Below are 21,410 nucleotides of genomic sequence, written 5' to 3' on the forward strand. Positions count from 1 at the left end.
AAAAGCTGCTGTTGTCTCCCATGTTGCCTAGATTTACAGGTATCTAATTGATGCAAATCCCCTTATTGTTGGGTATACAGACTTATGAAATGAATGGCTTCTATTTGAACCTTTATTCAACAGGTGTTCCAGACAAGTCAACAACGGCAGTCACTTAGATCAAAACCAAATTTTCTCACAGCAGCAGCAATTCGTCTGTCTGGCTTGACAATACAGGTACAGACAAGGACACGCTTGCCAGCTATGACTTCTTTTGTGTGGCTGCAATAATGGCAGATTCAGGCCTGTGTCAGTGGGATCAGAGGCTCAGAAGGAGGAGATCAAATGGTTAGACAGGACCCTCTGAACAAACAGGTATATTTTTTTCTCCTCTGGAGACAAGACAGCAGGCCATGTAGAAGCATCCAACAGTGTAGACATAACACACAAAGTGTCATTTGAAGCCAAACTGCCCAACAAAAACAAAAACAAAAACAAAAACAAAAAAAAGGAAAAAAAATCATAAGCACATAAGCATATATCAACCAAGACCTCTCAAATGAGAAAGGCAGGAACTGCAGGAATGAAATCTTTAATGAAATGTTTCCAGACAGTAATATACTTTGAAAAGTGCATGTGTCAAGAAACCTCCTTAGTTCTGCAAGTGTGTACAGAGCTGCAGCAATAACGAAGCCTAAAGAGGCCATTTGCTCTTTTCAAAAGTACAGCAGGCATTCCTAACTCAGGGAGTCTTATCCATACAGAAGTAACATGACATGATGGAAAATGGCAGAATAAGAATAAGGACATAATTGTCTTGTACATGTGCATGTGCCTTGCATAGCACTGACACATGCAGACACACCTATACAAAACTAGTTTTCCAAAATCTCAATCTCCTTGATTAATACAGTATTGTCTTTTTTCCCACCTCTCTGTCACCATTTTGTTGTGTGCCACCCACCTCTAAATTGTGATGTCTGTGTGGATTGAAAGATGAAATATTTCCCATCAAGGAGGCAATACCTTAACAATATTCTGCAGACAGTATGACAGCTACAACAGACACCACCAACATCTTGCTGGTCACAGCTCAACAGCCAATGTGATTAACAGCCTACTTTACAGATTTTCTCCAGAACCATTTGATTAACAACAGCCTTGAAATTAAACAACCTTATTGGAAGATTGTGCTACTTGCTAAATGCCCAGTTCTTGTCAACACTGACTAAATGTCAAACAGGATGGCTGATAATTTCACATGTAATTCACCCTGTTCAATATCATAAATCCCCAAACACCATTTTGAGAACACAATCTCTGATATATGAAAGGTAGTAAATTATGTGCCTATCACAGGAACCCAATGAATCCATTAGGAAGGATAAATCTTTAGATGACACCTTAACCTTTAGTTGCAGGATATACTATTCATCTACAGAAGGTTGTGTTTGGTTTATTGAAGCTGCTACTCCAGGAAGGAAGCACAGTGTAGTGCAACATGCTGCACACACAAAAGAACATACACTATATCTGCAGAAGATTAAACTTTTACTAGTTTAATCTAACTGTCCTTGCAGATATCTTCAGAATTAACACTGGAATGGTAACTGTGTTAACGTTCATGGGAATCAAACACTTTCTATAATGCAGGTAATATGGAAGACAACAAAGTAAACAATATATTCCTAATGGTAGATAATGCCTTCCTGAATACTTTTATAAGCTTTTAAATTAATAGAAGTGTCCCTAAACTTACACGCACAAAGAAATTGAGTGTTTGATCTTTACTGCTCAGAAAAAGCCTCTCACAGAAACTGAGGACAATTTGTGAATAGGATCTCAATAACCATACATACAGACTTGGAGGAGAGAGGCAGAGGTACTTATATTCTACTGTGTGCTCAAAATGGAAGCTCTGTCAATACTTGGTGATATATGAAGATATTACATTTCTAAGAGATAAAAGGAGGGTCTTTAGGAAGTATCACTTTGACATTTCAGATTGTCCTGCATCTTGGAATCCATTTACATGGACAATCACTCATATATCTGGAATGATCCTCAAATACAACACGGGACTTGGCATTAAAACACAGTTTGTCTTGGTGTTTTTCAGCAATTCTAAATGTCTTTCCCAAAACTGACTAAGAATGTTGGGTGTTTATCAATTTCTGTGGCTGCCCAAAATGCCCATACTCATGCCCATTTTCAGAAGTACCTCCTGAAATATGAACTGTAAGAACCTCCAAAATTTAGACCCAGAAAGAGAAAGAGTGATTTTGTCATAATGACCTAGCATTATCAAGAGTTCTGGGGCTTAGAATCAAAAGCTCCTGAATGCAGATAAAACAACAACAACAACAACAAAAACACCAGTCTCATCAGTATCTGATAAGAAAATAAAAAGGCAGAATAAGACACAACAGCCTCTGGAGAAACAGGTGTCAGAAGGTTGTCTGGCTCTTCTCAAATGTATCTGAGTTCTTCATTGGGATTTTCCAGACAGATGGCCATCCTACACAAACAGCAGGTAAGAATTTCTTCCAAATCACTGATTCTCACATTATTTTTGTTGGTGATAGTGGTGTTTTGTTTTGTTTTGTTTTGTTTTGTTTTAATGTAGATTAAGTCACAGGCAGGGTGGCAGTCACAACTGCCTTTGTAGACATATTGCATTTCAGCAGAAAAACCTGTAATCCATGAATCATATGAATCTTACGAAAAAGATATCCCATGCCAGAAAACAATAACAAATGGAGATGAGCCATAAAAGAAGCCACACATTTGACTGGAAAAGTAACAAATCAAATGGGGTATTACCAAACCGCTAAAAGACCTAGTTATATATACTCCATGTGTGGATTTTTTAGCATTTACAATAACCTCTAATGATGCAGAAGAGCACAACCTAAAGGTACTCCTGATGAACATGGGACATGGCAGTTCCACCACACCTGCAGGAAAATGGGTGGTTACAATTAGGGCCTGAAGTCCTTGTGATTCAATGTTTACAAGTGACAGTAAGCACTGGGGGGTCAAGGAAGGGGCAGGCCTCTACCCTGTTTGCAGGACTAGGTGACTACCAGTGCATGGTAGTATCTGATCTTTTCTCTGATGTCCACAGACCAACTATGGAGAATGACCCCACACAAGCTACCTTCCTGGGTTTCCAACCCTGAGAGTAGAGTTTTGCTCACTCACAGCACAGCAGTTTTCTCTTTCTGCTTCACATAATATATATGACCTGTCTACCAGCTTCACTTCCAAGTAGTCAGCTGATGTTGCCTCTACCACCCACAGCACATGCTAAGAGACCACGTTTCCTCTTGCTGGACACCACATCCCACCCTCTCCTGGGTACAACCATGATCTTAAGCAGCTCCAAGAGTTTCATAGGGTTCTCTGCTCTCTGCTGAGACCTGAAGAAACTCTTTCCAAATTACCACTGAAAATCAGTCTTCTTAGAGGTGTCATCGTTTTTATTGTATTGATAGGTAATACAAATTTCCACCATTATCATAAAATAAAAATAAAAGAGCTTCTTAAAGCCCACAGTACTCTCCACGCTGAGTCCTGTGTCTACATTTAAATCTCTTAAGTCTACTCTTAGAGAATCGGCTCCCCCAGCTGAAATCAGTACTAACTGTTTGCACATCCCTTAGAAGTGGAGATCAGATGCCACTGGGACCACTGCAAGCCCAGAGGTTCACCCACAGCCCAGTCACACCATGACCTCAAGAGCACATTGCCTGTCACCTGCAAATAGCCACACTGGGCACACTGTATCGCATACTAACACTGCTCTTGGGTACGTGCGCTCTGAGGTTATACCCAAGGGTTTCTTGTTCTTATGGGCAGTGAAACTGTTTTTGTGGGCAGCCTTAAGGCATCCTTCAAAGGGCTGTCTAGACTAATACAATGAACGCACTCACATGCATTTAAGGCATTGTTTGAGTGCTGTGATGAATTCAGACTGTAGCATCTGCGGGCAACAAGAGACCACCGTGTCCAAACTGTGAAAAATGTTTCTTCATAACAAAAATTACAAGTTCAAAGATACCGTATTAAATTATTAATATTGTAACAGACATTTAAGAGTTATCCCTGAAGATAACAAATTCAGATCTCCTCCAGCTATTCAAAAAAGTCATGCACTTCAGAGAAGAAAAAGAAAAAAAATCATTATGATGAACCAAAACAGTATACTTGTAATGGAAAAGTCCCCAAGAAAGATACTGGAACATTCTACATTCTGTAAGAAATGCAAGATGCAGTGTGACTAAACTTATTTTTTAGCATTAAATTAAATTAAAGAGGAAACTATGGAAAATCAAAGACAGAAAAGCTCTAATTAGAAGATCAAACCTTCACTTCCTTGGTACTACAAGATTTAAAGTACCAGAGAAACCAAGAGCCACTGTTGTCCAAACGAGAAAAGGAAACCACAGTCTTGCTCCCAAGCTGCAACTTTCACTGAAGGAATTAAAGAACAAGCCATTTCTAATACCAAGCTTCCTGCAGGCATCCATCCATGACAAGTGTAATTATAATGTCTCAAAACAAAATAACTTGTGTGTCAAGACAGATCACCTATGTTCAAGACATGAACTTAGACTAGGACTGTATGAAGTGGTATGGTAGGATGATAGAGACTGGGTCTAAAAGAATTTGGACTGTTCAGTTCACAAAATACCAGAAGGCAGATACTATCTTTAAACACACTAGGGAGAATAAATGACAGGTAAAGAAAGACTCATTCAAAACAAAGACAACACTGACACCTGAACAAAAGAGAAAAAGGTCCACATGAGCACAGCTAGGCTGGAAAGTGGTAGAGAGATTTCAATCAACAAAAGTCCAACAAGTTTTGGGGAGAAATAAGCATCTGAGCTTATTTCCATAGAATCATAGAATATCCTGAATTAGAAGGGACTCTCAAGGATTAACAAATCCAAGAGATACTTTGAGGTGGAAATTACTAAATTATGAGGAAGCTGAGCTCCAGGTTGTCTGTAACAACAGGAGACTTCATCTTGTGATCCTTCTGCTCCTCTGTCCTAAGCTCTTTAAGGTTTAGACCCCAAAAATTTGCTAATGTAAACATACTAGAGCAGATGGTTACTTCCAGTCTATTACAGCAAATATATTTCATTTTTCAGGTTTCAATGGTGGTGAAATTTTTCTGGATCATTGAAATAGTTATAAAATCTAACAAAGCTGGATCAAAACTACTGTTCAATGATAGGGATATTGACTATGAGATATATATGCTACAATTATTTGCTTTAACAATTTCCCTCTGTAGGAGTACGGTGTTGTCCTCTCCTAGCTTAAGCTTTCCTTGTTTATTAAACAATATTAAACCATTTTCAAGACAAACTAAAAGTGCCTAGATAAATTTCTGTTACTGTGTTCAACTAAAAGAGCACTACCTAAAGGCAAATTAACATCATTCAGTGGCATTTCCACAAAATAAGATTTAATTATCTAGAACTGGATGTTGTCATTTTGCTAAGAAGCTTCCAGTGAGGCAATTTGACTTTTGGCAGTCCTCTTTTTCATTTGTATTAGTCATGTTATCTTACAGCTCATATAGAAATATGTTAAATTGAATGAACTGAGAACAGAGAGAGATGATATCTATCCAGTGAGAATATTGCTCTTTTTACTAAGTATCTGTTTTAATTTCAAATAATCTTCCATCTTTCATTTCAATATGCTACTCATAAAAATTATATATTGGTTAGATTAATTAGGAGGAAAGGGATTGAAAAGCCATCTGACCACGTGTCTACACTATATATAAATATAATAAAATATAAAATCTACATGGATTTTATGTTTTCATTATTTGGATAAAAGGTTCAGATCACTCATTTGTTTTGAATTATATGGGCTTGATAAAGAAAATATTTTGCATAAAAGCTCTACTTTTCATTTGGAATTATTTACTTTTTAAAATTAACTTCAAGAGAATTTGGCCTGCTTTTTTATAAGAGTTTGAAGTTTCATTAGAAATTGTGTGAAAATCTTTTTTTTTTCTTAAGTTGCTCATTTTAACAAGGGGTTGGAGTTTGGGGTGTTTTTTCCCCTCAGCTCATTTGTCATTTTGAACTTGGAAAAATGAATGATTTAATTTTAAAAAGTAAATGAAAAATGCCATTTTCCAAGGAGAATTCTATTTTCAGCTGTAAACGCTGTCTCCTTTTTAATTCTCAGTATCACTTCAACAGTCTGGAATATGTGATGATATTATAAAGGGAAAAAAAAAATCCCTTTTCAGAGTGTAATGCTGTCCTCAAATTGGTAAAAACAGAAAAACAGTAAGAAACAGAGTACAATAGGATCTTCTATTCTTCTATACTGTTTTCTTTTCCTGTGATGAAAATCGTTTTTTACAATAGGCAATTATCAGATGGTGATTTGTGCTATGGAAATTCCCATGGGGGAGAAAAATCCATTTTCCAGGCAGCTTGTGAATGTCTTATTAGATTAAGATTACAGATAAATGGAAAAACACTATACTGAAAACTGTGCAGTGTATAAATATAGCAACAATACTTTCATAATGCTGGTGGAATAGAAATAATTTAGGAAATTACTATTCATAAAAAATGCCATACTCAAATTCCTGAAGAGAAAAGTCTTTGGCTAGGAACTGTGTACCAGAGAATGAAATGCCACACCAGCATCTCAGCTTCTGGTCCTTCAGTCACCATCCTTCAGTTAGAGAGGCTAACCTCATCTCCAAACAGCCCATGGTTTCTACTGAGACCACTGACTGCAGAATGACTGTCATGGTGCTTTTCATGATGAGGAAAGCCTCCCACAGCCCAAAGGCCATTCAAAGAGGAGAACAAATTGTCACAGATTGAAACAGATAGCTTCTGCCTTGTGCAGTGATCACTTCCAAATGTGAGTAGGCTAACACCTTACCTTGATTTCCCTTAGGGGAGCTACACCTATTTGTTCTGTGTAGTATAACCAAAACATGATCTCTTGTGTTATCTCACAGCTCCTGCATAGCAGAAGGAAGGGAAACCTTAAGAAAATGTTAGAGATGGAAAGAAACAATAAGAGGGCAGAAATCAGAGAAATAAGGTAGAAATGAAAAACAGGAGACTAAATTAAAGTTAATTCAGAAAGAAATATAGAGAAATTACCATGATGCACAAGAGAAAAACATATTCTTCATATTTCTTTTCTAAACCCTCTTCAAAATTTGAACAGAAAGGCAGGGAAAGAGAAATGAATAGTGATCTTAAATGGAGGACACGTTTTTTAATCACAACCCAAGACTGAAATGACTTTGAAAACCTAAACTCAAAATGGGTAACTAAATACCAATCCTTATGGCTTCCATGTAATTTCAGCTTATCATGCCAACTGACAATTTTCCAGAAGAACCAGAGCCTACCTGCAGATTTTTAATTCTGTTTTGTCTTCAGACAAAATTTGCAACACGCTACATCTGAATCATATACATCTGAATGATAAAGATGAAGCTACATCCTTAATGATATACCAGTAAACCTGTACAGTCATTGGGGTGAAAAGTTCTGCAGACGGATAAGGTGTACAGAGATACTGCATAGAGGCAAAAAAGCAAGTTTCCTTGTGGCAGTTTTCAAGCAACGCTGCATAGCTTTGCAGTGCCAACAATTAACGATTGAGCTGAAAGATACCAATTCTCCAACCAAAATAATCACTTTTTCCCTACAAATAGAAAATTTCTAAACTGTTGCCTACATTTTTATTCTCCAAATTTCTCCAAGACATGCAACTCTTAGTTTCAGACAGGATGAATTAAAATTGGATTATCATTTTACCAGTTGCAATTAACAATAACACAATAGACTGAAAACTGCAGTGATTCAGGAGTTATTTCATGAACCACATTTCCTCATACTATGAGAAATCAATCTTCATCACTGCAGTAGGCACTAAGAGCAGTAATCATTTTAGCCATCCAATATTAATCTGTCACTCTATGCAAATGAGAGTCCTGAGAATTGAACTGAACTGTAAAATTGGAGGGATAGTGATTTAAGAAAAATCAGCTGAGGACAGCCAGTGAGATATAGAATGCAGCATAATTAAGCTTTAAATTACTAGGGAAATTGAAAAACTGACTAGAGATCCATTAATAAGTGTTATATTTTATTAAAAGTAGAGGTATCTTGAACTATGCAGCATACAAATTTTCAAAAGGTCAGTTTTCAGCAGTGCAAAACTATTCCAGTTCCAAAGAGTGTTGAAATGTCTTCATCATAATATAGAATGGAGATTTATGTTAACCTTTCAGCTTTAAGAAAACCTCTGTCTGAACGGCCCAGCTATGCTTTAGCTTTGCAAAGGCACTTGAAAAGGTATGGTTTCCTATAAGGTAAGTGAACCTCAGCTTCCCTCTTCTTCTGCACTCCTAAATGACTACTGATAGTACACACACGTAAAATTCTCCTGAGAGCCCAGGGAATTTCAGTATTGTTTGAGGGAGAACTGTCATTCTGGTTATTACTCTGGAGGATCGCAAATCACTGTTGTTGAATTCTAACTTCAGACATCAATCCCCTGTCTTTTTAAGTTATATGAGCATGGCTGTTTCTGTGTTAGTTGCTATAAAGGAAACTCTAACAGTAAAAAACAGAAGTTCACAACTGGGCAAATAAACTATTATTTATTTTATTATACGTATCTAGGACACAGTTAATACACCTACTGTGCTATTATTGACTCAATAATGAAAAAATGTGATGATGATCTATCCTGAAATCACACTTGAAACTCTTGAAAATGTATGCCCAAAGGAGTTAGAAGATGAAAATTAGAAATACAAACCTCTTCTTGCTAAGACAGATGTGTAGACCATGCGAATCTCTTCTCAGGAAGAGAAAATATTGGTAGCCTCATTCTATACTACATTAATACAGAAAAAAAAATAAATAAAAAATGGACTGTGAGACCATCTGGAGTGCCAGTCCAGTTCTGGGCTCCCCAGTACAAGGCAGGCAGAGGCACACTGGAATAAGCCCAGCAAAGGGCCACAAAGATTATGAAGGTGCTGAAGCATATAACCTTGAAGAGAGGCTGAGAGAGCTGTGATTATCTAGCTTGGAGAAGAGAAGGATCAAGGGACATCTTATCAATGTATATAAATACCTGAAGGGTAGTTTCAAAGAGGACAGAGCCATGTTATTTTCAAGGGTGGCCAGTGACACAACAAGAGGCCATGGGCACAAACTGGAACACAAGGTGTTCCTCCTGAATGTAAGAAAACAATTAAGGAGTTTTCTCTTTCAGAACTGGCAGCTCTGAACAAGTCAGTCACTGACAAAAAATATAAAACCACTGATGTTACATGACATCTTTGTATCTGATATTTTCCAAAATTTGTTCACTTTCCTAAGCTGTGCTGTTTTTGAAGTTCATCACCAGCCAAAACAACAATGTGACAACAGAATTCTCAAGCTAAATAAAAAAAAAAAAAAAAAAAGTTTTGCAGGTATACATTAATATTTACCCCATGTAATGTACTCAAGATCTTGGTTTGCCTGAGGTTGCTCATCTTTTCATCAGAAGTGCCTGCAGAAAATGTAAATGGCTTATTCCACCTACCTAAAGTCTTACCTTACTCTGAAGGTTCATACATCACATTCACTGGACAAGGATTTACAAAACGTTGATGCTGCCGCCAAACTATCTGCAGTTAAGGCTGAACAGGTTCAGTTTCCAAAAGCTTGGAATGAGCTGCTCTCCTAGTTCTGGATCAACACATACCTGGGAGTCCAGATTTACAGAAATGCCAAAAAGGGGAAAGCATGCAGCTCACAGACCAGGGAAAGCCTAAAATGCTAATTAACTTCATCAGCAAAGGAAAGAAATTCAGTATTCATTTTGAGACTGTTTACTGCTCTGCTCTGAGGTCTACCAACCTAACAAAGGTTGATTGCAACTGAAAGTAATCAACAACATTTTTACAAATGTAGCAATTGTTTAATGAAAGGTATTGTTGTTGCCCATGTAACATGTTAAATGTTTATAACTGTAGTTTGTAAGATGTTTATTGCTCTAATGTTAAAGCATTATTCAGATCTTAAGTCTAATGCAGTATGCTAAGCCTGTGTAACTTTTTTTTTTTTTTTTTAATATAATGGCCTTAAAAGTACACAAAAAGGTATTACTTCCCTCCCCTTTCTTACTACTTTTTTTGACTTAGCCACCTTCTGATTTGCAGCCCTATTCTACAGCATGGATTACATTTTCTGTTTTCTTATGTTGTTTTCACTCCATTGTTAGTGGTTGATCCTAACAGGAGATTAAATACCCAGTGCATGGTGGCATATGGCATGCCTGAATGGACTTAATGTAAGGGAGAGACACCCTGAAGGCTGTCACTTGCTTCCCATCCATTAGCACCATCCACTGTACCATGCCCCACCATCCGGCACGTACATGCTATTAGTCACACAATCATGCAACCATCATCCACTTGTCATTTATGCTACAGCTGCAAATGTCCCTGCTGTGACTGCCATGTGTACCTTAACAGGAGCCTGAAAATACAGAAGAACACACTTCAGTGAGAATATTATTAAACATTAAGCCTTAAACAAGCTTCCACCTCCTTTTAACTGAACAGTCAAGAGTCATTCCTCAGCAAGTGAGAAAAGTGACATATGACAAGCTGAAGCAAAATCAGAGCAAATATTAATGTGAGCAGACATGGCCTTTTTCAATCTGTCCACTCACAAAGGGATGTAGTTGTTGAGGGATTCTGAATAGCATAGTACAATGATCTCACATCACTATAAAAAACAGTTAAACAAGTAAAATATTCTGTTAGGTACTAACAGATGTGGGATCACAGCAAGAGATAAATACAGAGTCCTATAGATAAGGTATTTTCAACAACAACTGAAAAAATTCACACTGAAATTAAAAAAAAAAAAAAAGTCAAAGTTTTGAATCTGTATGTGTATATAAAAACATTATATCTCAAATATCAAATTAATATCTTAAACAGTTTATTACCATGGGTCAGTTTTCAGTAGCCTATTCGCTTTAATTTGAAATAGATTAAAGAGCTCAGATCATCAGCATAGGACAACAACAACAACAACAACAAAAAGGCATTTCCTATCTCAGAACCAGAATCAGTTCTTTGTGTCCTACTGGTAGATCAATTATGTATTAGAGCAGCTGCTTGACTTTTAATCCACATTAGTTCACAGACCTTGAGCAAATGTGATGTTACCATATGAAAAAGAGAAAGGACTAGAATAAGCTATATAGAAAAAGAAAGGAAAACAAATCAAGCAAGGGGCCAATTAGTCAGCCAAATGCCGGCCATGGAGAGACAGGCTGCCTTCTGCCAGCACAGGAAAATAAGAAATGCAAAGATAATTCACTTAAATTACCTAAAATGTAATGCATTTCAATTGAAATAAACATCAGATCAATTTTAATATGTTGCATTTTTGCCCTTCTTTTTGGTAATTCAGGCAAAGGAATCTGCTGATGTGTATGTATGTGTACATTTTAGTACAATAAATCCAATTTCTGTTCTCCTCCTGAATGAATAACATTTCAAGCCACATTCTAGATATCAGACACCAGCTGTATGCTTAGCCGTTTAAAGATCCTGGCTGTATATTTACTGAAATAGATAATTTAAAGCAATACTCCAGTCAGCTTTGCTCACTTTGGAGCCCAGCTGAAAAATATTCACACATAGCTGAAGCACTAAAAAGTCTTCCATTTTCTCAGCACAAATTCCTGCATCATCGTATCCACTACAGCCTTGCAGCACTAAAATTAAAAGCAGCATGAATATTTCAGTGTTTTTTGATAAGAATGCAGTAGATAAATCTGCCATATACTAAAGGCAAAGGCAACCTTAGAATTTGAGTTCAGTGAAATACACGATGGAGGGGGATTAAAATAAAATAAAATTAAATTTAAAAAAAAGAGAGAGAGAGAGAGAGAAAAAAAAAAGAGACAGAGGGGAAGAAAATATCTCAAAAAGCTTAAAAGCTTGCTGGTTATTACTATTGCCCTAGGAACTGCAGTCTGAGTGCTGTAGGCTTCTATCCCCTTATACAGACAATGCTATTTGGATGAAGTCTATTTCCTGTGGTGCACAGTAGCCTCTCCTGGAGACAGGAACAGATAGAGCCTAGAGGTAAATGGGAACGTGAGGTATCTGAACACTCCATTCAGTACTGGCAGCCTTCCCAAACTGAAATGCTTCAGTTTTGATCCATTTGATGTTTGTCTGCAGAAAGAAAAGAAAAAAAAAAAAAAAGAAAAAAAAAAGGAAGGAAGACACTAAAATTTGCAAGTCTTCTTAGAAAAGCTGTAGTCTTAAAGGTTATAATATTTTTATTTTTATTTTTTTTTAAGGAGTAGAACATCCATGTTTTTATGTGTATGAATGCAGCACCTTGGAGCTATACTAATAGAGTCCACTTTGTTATTTATTGTGATCATATAAAATGCAAGCATACACCAAGATCAGAAATTGAATTTCATGTAGATTTAATGTGGGAAAATGTGATGAAAAAAGGACAGACAAGCACTGTCTGTGTGTCCTAAGACACCCTCAGTATTCAAACAGATTCTTTTGTTACTCTAAGCTGTGACACTGTTGGAAATGTTATTGCTCAGTACTGTGACTGTGACACAAGACCTGTAAAGGGTAAATCCTGGTGTAAGCTGCAGTGCTGCACAGTGGTTGTTGGCACTTCAGTAAGTGGTTCTTCTCCTTCTGACTCAACTCTGCCCCAAAGCTCCCACATAATCATGTGAGATTGCTGTGCTCGCCAGAGTTGCCAGCTTTCAGCAGAAAAAAGCAACCAAGGTCTTGACCATTTCTGTTTCTATAAAGTCCCATGGTGCCACTGTAGAAGTGGAGGTATTAACCCCAATGTTTTGGTCAAATAACAACTTGAGTAATCTCATTCTGCCTATCTAAATCCTCCCTACACTTTCAGCTGACTCCAACATTTTTACTGCATCTTTCAGCTGCCTCAAAGTGTCACCAAGCATTGAAAGATACCATACATGACATGTATTCAATGCAAGATATGCTCATGTTATCGCTGCAAACACTTTAACCATGGAAGATCCACAGCAGTTAATAGCAAGCGTGTTTGGTAGGCTCAGCTCTGTGATATTCCAGTCCAGCTCCACCACCTCCCCACAACTGTAAGTGCAAATATCTCCAAAGAAATATTTGTCATATAGCGCTCACTCACTTGAGATCTTTGGGGTCTTGCACCCCAGGAACCACTCCCAAAAGGCTCTTCACATGTAGCCATCTGTTTAGGATGATAACAACTTTAACAGAATGTATCCATTCTGTAGCCTCAGCGGTAGGCAGCAGTCCTGGTAATGCCTAGTTTATTGGTACGGGTATAGCTGCTCTCTCTTAGAGACATTCTCTACTGGCAGCTGCCCATTATAAAACAGCAGGAAATTAATAAAAATATGAAGTAATATAAAATTATGATCTCTCATACAAAGCAAATACATTTATTTTCAAATGTAAGTTATAGACCTTTTAAATTTTATTGATTACACAGACTAAACCTTTTAGATACCACTAATTAAACAGAGTGGCTACTCAAGCACTATGAGGTTAATTGTGTAAATACATTTTTAAGATGTCCTGGGAGGAGTTTTCATCCACGGTGATCCATAGTGATCTCTACTGAATAGCTTTTTCTAAAGAAAAATCTTATCACAAAAATGCCTATGTTCATATTGTATGTTGTTGAAACTTTTGTTGTCCCTATTCTGTATAGTCTGAAAAGCAGAATGGAAATGGCTGCAAGATGTACACTATTCTCTAAGCAAAGAACTTCCTAATTGTTACTGTCTTATCCATTAGCTCTTCAGCACTGAGTATTCAGGACTGAACAATTGTTTTTACTTAAGATAAATGTTAACCAGATAATCTTAAGATTAAAAAAACACTATAATCTGAGCAACTGATACATGGATGACACTGTATTTTTAACAGGTAACTCAAGGATTTCAACCTTAACCAGGATTGATAAGGAAATTGGTACTTGTGGGAGGTGAGCCCAGCTATGCTCATCACCCACAGGTGAAGGACGCCAGTGCTCTCTGACTGGTCTGAGCACACAGAGAACCTCAGCTACAGCAACACAAATACCTGATCCAGGGGAGATAGACCCTGCATTGGATGAGAATCAGGCCCAGTTTGATTACATAATTAACAAATCCAAAATCAATAATAATCCATGTGTAGCATTGTACATCTTCACACCAACAGTTATTTCTGATGGTCTTAAAGAGTACATTACCTGGGATGTGAGATTCTTCTTATTCAAAATTACATACCTGTCAGGAAATGGTTCACTATTACTATCTACTGAATGCTTTTTCTGTATGAGAGGCTTCATAAGCATAATAATAAAAATAACTTATCCCCTATCATCAGCAGGGTGCAAAGCGTGCCCTAGTGTGAATATAAGCTAGGCTAACAGAGAAGTTGAATTCACAGTAAACAAATACTGTGATCAAGACCTTTTCATGGTTTTGCAATTCACAGAAGAAAAATCAATTTACAGGTATTTTATTTGTTGGAGTAAAGCTCTCCCTCACTGTATTTTTTGACATAAAAGTAGATATGTTCACAAAAAAAAAAAAAAAGAAAAAAAAAAAACAACAACAAAAAGTGATCTTTTCTAAAGTGCTATTCTTAAACAAGTGGTGACAGGTTAATAGAACCAGCATCAGTGCAGAAAGCTTGCTATGCACATTGTACTAGAGCATCAACTTTATAAAATAAAAGTATCATGGTAAGATTATCAGGCTATGTATAGCTTATATAGTCCACATAAACTATGAATCTTCCCTGCTCTGTATCATACTGAGATGTGTTTTTCAGTACCACACAAAGCAGTAAAAATTACAGATGATATTCACTCTCAAAGCACGTGCACAAGTAAGTGGGTTATCTGCCATTGTTGCAAATGAAAAGTGTTCCCAGAGAAGATCATACTGAGTTGCCCTGAATACAGCTCCTAGCCAGGAAGATAAGATACCTTTTTCTGAGACGTTGGATCTGAAATAATGCCTGAAGCAAGAATCAAACCAGAAGCCAAAATTTTGAAATTCAAGCAAGTAACTCTCTGTCCAATCTGGTAGGCCTAGCTTTGTTTAAATCCACATCAAATTGACACCAGTTCTGGTGATCTCTGTGGACAAGCAACTGCTGCAGGGCTTCAGAAGCACAGGAGGATGCAGGATGCGGATGCTGTGATGCACCAAAGATCACACATGGTGTGACCACAAAAGCTTGCAGATGGGTACAGGGCAAGAAAACATGTAAGGATGTCTGACAAAGAATGAGACAAGCGGTACACACAGGAAAGTTCTGACCTCCTGCACTGAAGTATTTTGCTTCAAAGGAAGAGTGTGACAGAGGTGTGGATGAGCTTTGGCAAAAGCTGCCTGTGTGCATGTAAGCTGGGAGCCTTTTCAGCTGGGGTGGAAAGCAGCCTTCATTATATTGCTCGTGTTAACTAGAAATGCAATTGTTAAAACTAATTAAAGATCTTTAAATGCTGGATTTGACTCACTGTTATGTAATGCTAAGGGAAACTTGGGATCTATTTTAGGAACCTGAAAATGAGGGCAAAACAAACAGCAAACAAAAATGAAACTCTACCCCAAGTCATTACCGCACGGCGGGTACGCTCCATGCCTGGGTTTCACCTGTGCCCCTGACACTTCCACCTGTTACCTTGGAAACCTATCCAGTGATGTGGCTTTTCAGCACCAGCTCCTCTAATTGTACTCCTGATGACATTTTCTTGCAGTGACGGCTCCTGTTCTCACCCCCTCTTCTTCCCTTGTCATTTTCTTTAGCATATAAATGCATTACAGCATCTTTCACTGTAAAATATCTCTATCACTGCTCATACCGCCTCTATTCTAATTAATTCTTCTCTAATTAATGAGAGTTAATTGTTAATGCTCAAGAAATGGGATGCCCTCAGTTACTGCATTACCCCTTTTTCTCTCCTCTCCACTCCTCCCCAGCTTCCCCATGCCACACAGACTGCTCTCCCCACAACGCTGTATGTGACCCATCCATTTGCAGCCTTCCCCTTACTTTTGTTTGTTAATTTGATTCATCTGTTAACTCTATTTCAACTTCAGCAACTGTCCAGTTCCTGTTTTTACCACACTGCCAAAGACTTCTCTTTATCCCCTATTCTCTTCCCATTGTGTCATCTCTGCAGAATTAACTTCACTTGCAAGTATTTAACTGTCATCTCCATGCTAAAATTCACTTCCCTATACATGTTCTGTCTTCCACAGACAAGCCCAACATTTCATAGTACTTGGTTGAAAGCTCACTAATAGCACCAAGCTCAAATTCTCTGATTTTATTTTCTGTAGTGTTACTGCAATCCCCCCAGACACTCAGCTAATAAAACATTCTTGTTATTAACTGTAAAGTCCTGTTCTCCTCTAACACCACTGCTCCCATTGCAAGGCCACCACCTTCCCCCACACAACACTGTAGGGAACTTGACCCTTCTTTCTATTCTACTGACACAGGGTTTGTTGTTGTTGTTGTTGTTTTGTTTGTTTGTTTTGTTTTTAATTATTCAGTTTAAGGGTTGGTGTGTGTTTTTTTTCTGATCACGTTAGGTTTGATGTGTTCACTGAAGCTGTGAACTTCAGTCTATGTTGGAAGGATCAAACCTAAGAAAGGAATTACGGGAACATGGCTTCTACAAGAAAAAACAGGGAAGAAAACCAGGCTGGCACTATATGGAAGAGAATGCTTGCGGTTTATGTAAATCCTGACTGAATCTGACTGAATTCCCATTTTATTTTTTATTGAGTTCTCAAAAGGAAAACAAACTTCTGAGTGAGGAGGGGTAAAACTAAGTAACATCTAGCCCAATTTAAACAGCAGGAAAAAAATATATAATTTTTTAAACTGTCTGCTTTGCAGAAAAAATATGTCTCCTGCAGTACAATATGTGAATCAAAGCAGATTATGCTTTGAGTTCACTGCAGAACATGGAGCAAAACAGGTTATTCTAAAGCAACCTCCCCGTCAGCCTGCAGCTGATTCAAACTCTGGAATGCCAAATAAAAAGCTGAACTGCATGCCAGAGCTTTGCTCACACCATCCGGTCTTACCTCAGGAATAGGGACAGATGGTACCACTGACTCAGAAGATCTCCGAGAGGCTCCTTTCTCATAGCAATAACCTATGTGCAGCCCTGTAACAGTCTGTCATCCATGCAAGCAGTATTTTTCAAGGACATAAGTGTGAACCTGGTGCTGGTAGGAAAACAACAGAATGCTCTCACAGATCATTTCTCCTGTTGTGACCTGGGCAATTTTACTTCTGCACCATTTCACCAGTACAGACCTATGTGTGAGAAGGCAAGGCATTGGCAAATAATGCTTGGCAACAGAAATTACCACTTAATGTACTTCTTTTGACTAAGTTAAAATTGTCAAAAATGTTTCTAGGAAGGAAAAGTTCCAGGAAAACATAAAAGGCTTGTGAGCTACACTTCATGGTTTTAAAGAAAATCAATCCAAACTATCTGTTAAATATAGATAGATAGATAGATAGACAGACAGACAGATAGATTCTGCTTTTATATTTTCGATTTTTGTTGTTGTTGTTGTTTTGTTTTGTTTTGTTTTTTCAATTAATGTATTTTCAGAATGAAGCAGAGCAGTTGTAGCTTTGTTCCTTAATGTCTTTTCAAAATCTTCTACATTTCCAAACTCTAAAACTATGGCTTTTCTATTTCTAATCTAGGAAAACAAATATGAAATTGCTATTGCGATTCTTTTCCCAAAAAGCAAGCACATCACAGACTGAATAGATAGATAGATAGATAGATAGATAGATAGATAGATAGATAGATAGATAGATAGATATAGATAGATAGATAGATAGATAGATAGATAGATAGATAGATAGATAGATAAAAGACAGAGAAGCACTGGCTGAATATCTAGTCCTGTCTATGGGCACCTACTAGTTGAGGACAAGGAAACAGAGAACAAAGATTTGCTTTGGTAGAGCAAAACTTGGGCAGAAACAAACCGCTGAGAACTGTGCAAATAATAACTACAGTGATGTTATTCTTAGAGCCATAATGCTGTAATAGCATGAGCACATTAAGGTTCATGGGGAAGAAGAGTTTTCTCTTATTAGACAAGATAGCACAGAATGACACAATTACAGATTGACCCAAACTGCTATTTTTGGAGACTATTGGAAAATGAAAGATTTAGATGGCACATTTATGTCCCTCAATGGTGATGCAGATATTTCCGCTCTTAATTCAGTTCTCAGCTCAGTGCAACAAATTTGTCAGTCACAGCCTACTCTCCATTTGCCCTCCCAACTCTGTGCACATTGCTTGTGTGGTGTCTAGATGCTCTACAGCCCACTCACTGCTCTTCTGCATTCTGAGGTCCTAAATTTTTCTGAGTTTCAACCGCTTTGAGTTTCAACTCATACTCTACTCTGGTCTTAATGAAACTCAGACCCTGTCCTGTCCTCCTACACAAGTCTACTGGTACATCTGATTTGTACACAATTTGCAGTTATCCTAAACTGACCTGGTTACTCAGCTGGTTCAGCTCCTTCCAGGTCTGTCTTTTGGCGAGCTTTTTTCCCAAACAACTTTCCTTTGCACAGGCCCCAAAGTACTCTGCCCTCACTCCCTTCCTCTTCTCTCCCCATCTCTCAGCCACGACATCCACCTCCACAAATATGAATTTAATCATCTCTGTACTGGTAGCTCACATGAAGATCATCTCTTCTCTAGTGTCCTCCTGTTCAATAACTTAAAATTACACCTGTTGCTCTGGCCAAACCTAAAAAATGCCTAGCTTTTATCTAAAGCCCAATGTACCAAGAAGAGCCACTAAAAATTGCCACTCTTACCTCCATTCTCCAACACTGAGCATAATGGTGCTGAGCTATTCATCATACTCAGGCCCTAGTGTCATACTTGATTTTGACCACACTCAAGTACCACATGTTTCAGCTCTGTTTACATCCTGCAATTTATGCCTTCATGGTACTGCTTAGATGATATATGTGGTTGATAGAGTGTGCTCACCAATGCGGCAAATTTTTCTTTCCAAAAACACAAAGTCATGCCTTTTATATTTTTTTCAGAGAAGACATCAATGCTGCAAATGTATGATTTTTTCATTGCAGTCCTCATGTCTGCTTTCCTAGTCTGTGATTTAATGAAAGATTAAAGACTAGCTTATGAAAGTTCACCACGGCAACTGCTGATGTCATCAGGAACTGTATTCCCAATTGGGGCTTAAACAAAGATGAAGACCATATTGATAATTGACAATATTTCTAACATTATTCATCTAGCTAATTAAGGCACAACCCTCTGCCTCCACCTATGCTTAAGACTGAATGAACAGAAAATGTAGCATTATTAACATTCTCAGATATTGCCATTATATAAATTTAGCCCAGAGAAATTAACTGTTCATGGAAGGTACAGATTATTTACTCCTTTCCTGTTCAGCAGCAGAAAAACAGAATTATTTATGCAGCTATTTCAAATGCCATGTCTTTGATTATCTTACTGGGAAAAAAAAAAAAAAAAAAGAATTCTTCCTCAGAATTCTTCCTCATTGTATCCCATATGCTGTAAAATGAAGCAAGATTTTTATCTACTTAATTGTAAGCACATTTAATCATGAAAGGAAAGGAGACACGTTACTAGCTTGAACAGCTTTGCATGTAAGTCTAAGTAGTGATTCTCCTCCTTGCTGTTTGTCACCATTTTTTTTAGAATAGGTAAGTCACCAAAGCGCATGTGTGTTCCCCTTTTGGATCCTTCAGAAGCATGTTACAGGAGGTTGTTCCTTGCTCCACCTTGCTACAGCAACCCAAACACACTGTATTGAAATGCAGCCAGCCCCATGTCATGCAGATACACACAGTTAAGGAGAATACCTGACAAAAAATAAAAAAAATAAAAATCTTGGGGATGGGGCATGGGGGTTTGTTTAGGACTTCCAGTAGATATCATGAGGAAACAAAAATGAAATCAGAGGAGAAAGCAGAGATCTGTACATGCAGAAAATACGTTACATGGCCTTTAAGAAACACTAGCAATAAGTATAAATGGTTAAGCTTTGTATATCTGCCACAATCACAAGTGTTTGAATGACAGGAATGAAAATGGAGATCGAAGGACCACCTTTTTCTTCCTGTATGTAAGTGAAAACCCTGAGACTTGGGACTGTGCTGGAGCCCTGGACACATAGCCAAGAGGCTATGTAGTCCTGCTACAAAGTGTTACTGCTTTCTTCAGAGAGGGACATCAGAGCTCATTACAAAAATGCTGTAAAGGCTGTCAAAGGGGGGTTCTTAAAAGAAGGCATTTACAGTCACCATATGAAAGTAAAACAATTCATCAAGATTTAATGAGAGAGTATATCAATAGGATGAAGAAGAAAATATGTAGTAAGGGTAACCTTGCAAGTAAGATGCTATTCAGTTTGATTTCTTTTTTGAAACTTGAAAAACACACATGGTCCTAGCTGTCCCCATGGATCATCAAATAGATTCATACCTAATTGGCTTTCCATGCAGGTCTCTTTAAGAGCTTGAGTGCTACTTTCATTTGATACCACATTGATTTTCTCTGAAGTTTCCTACTATCATGGCTACCCTGATCAATTAGTGTTCTATAAATAGAGTGGTCAGATTCCTCTCATTGGTCTCATTAAATTGCACCCCTGCTGAATTTCTGTGGAGAACAGAATTGGATCATACTGATAGCAGTAGTATGAAGATGCCCTCAGGTTTTCTAGCGAAAATCAATTGCTGAATATTCCTAACAAAAAGCTTTGAAACACAAGACCCAACTTGCAGCAAACCTTACTTGCTTAAAAGGTTTATATCTTAAAACCACCAGGGATAAAGGATGGGAAAATAAATGGTTAAAGGGATCAGCCAGCTCCTCGCTGATTCTTAAGAACCAACTTACATGAGCAAGCTAATAACAAATACAAAACACAATCTTTAACCACAGATTTTGTGGCATTAGTGTCAATCATAAGAGGACTGAATACTTATTTTATAGCCAGAACTCAAGCCTAAACTGTGAGGCACAACATAAAATGTAACCCAAGAAACTGCAAACGCTTTGACAAGAGCCAGAACTGTTCTGAGTGAGATGCTGATATAAGGCTTTACTAGTATTGAACTTTTTTTTTTTCATTGAATCTACACCCAATTATCCACCAATGGGATAATAAGTGTAGCCACCTCAGATTTCAGTCCATATCTGTGTTTGGATATTCATTAAATTTAGACAAACATATGTGCTCAATCTTTTTATTACAGAAGACACTGGAAAAGG

General features: G+C 37.6%; 1 protein-coding gene across 1 annotated transcript in view; it reads right to left on the reverse strand.

Annotated features, from left to right (window-relative positions):
- The window catches only part of CLVS2 (clavesin 2), a 55,631-nt gene that overhangs the window by 14,921 nt on the left and 19,300 nt on the right, over positions 1-21,410 (reverse strand). The window lies entirely within an intron of this gene.

The sequence above is a fragment of the Anas acuta genome, chromosome 3 (genome assembly GCF_963932015.1).
Source record: "Anas acuta chromosome 3, bAnaAcu1.1, whole genome shotgun sequence".
Taxonomy (NCBI): Eukaryota; Metazoa; Chordata; class Aves; order Anseriformes; family Anatidae; genus Anas; species Anas acuta.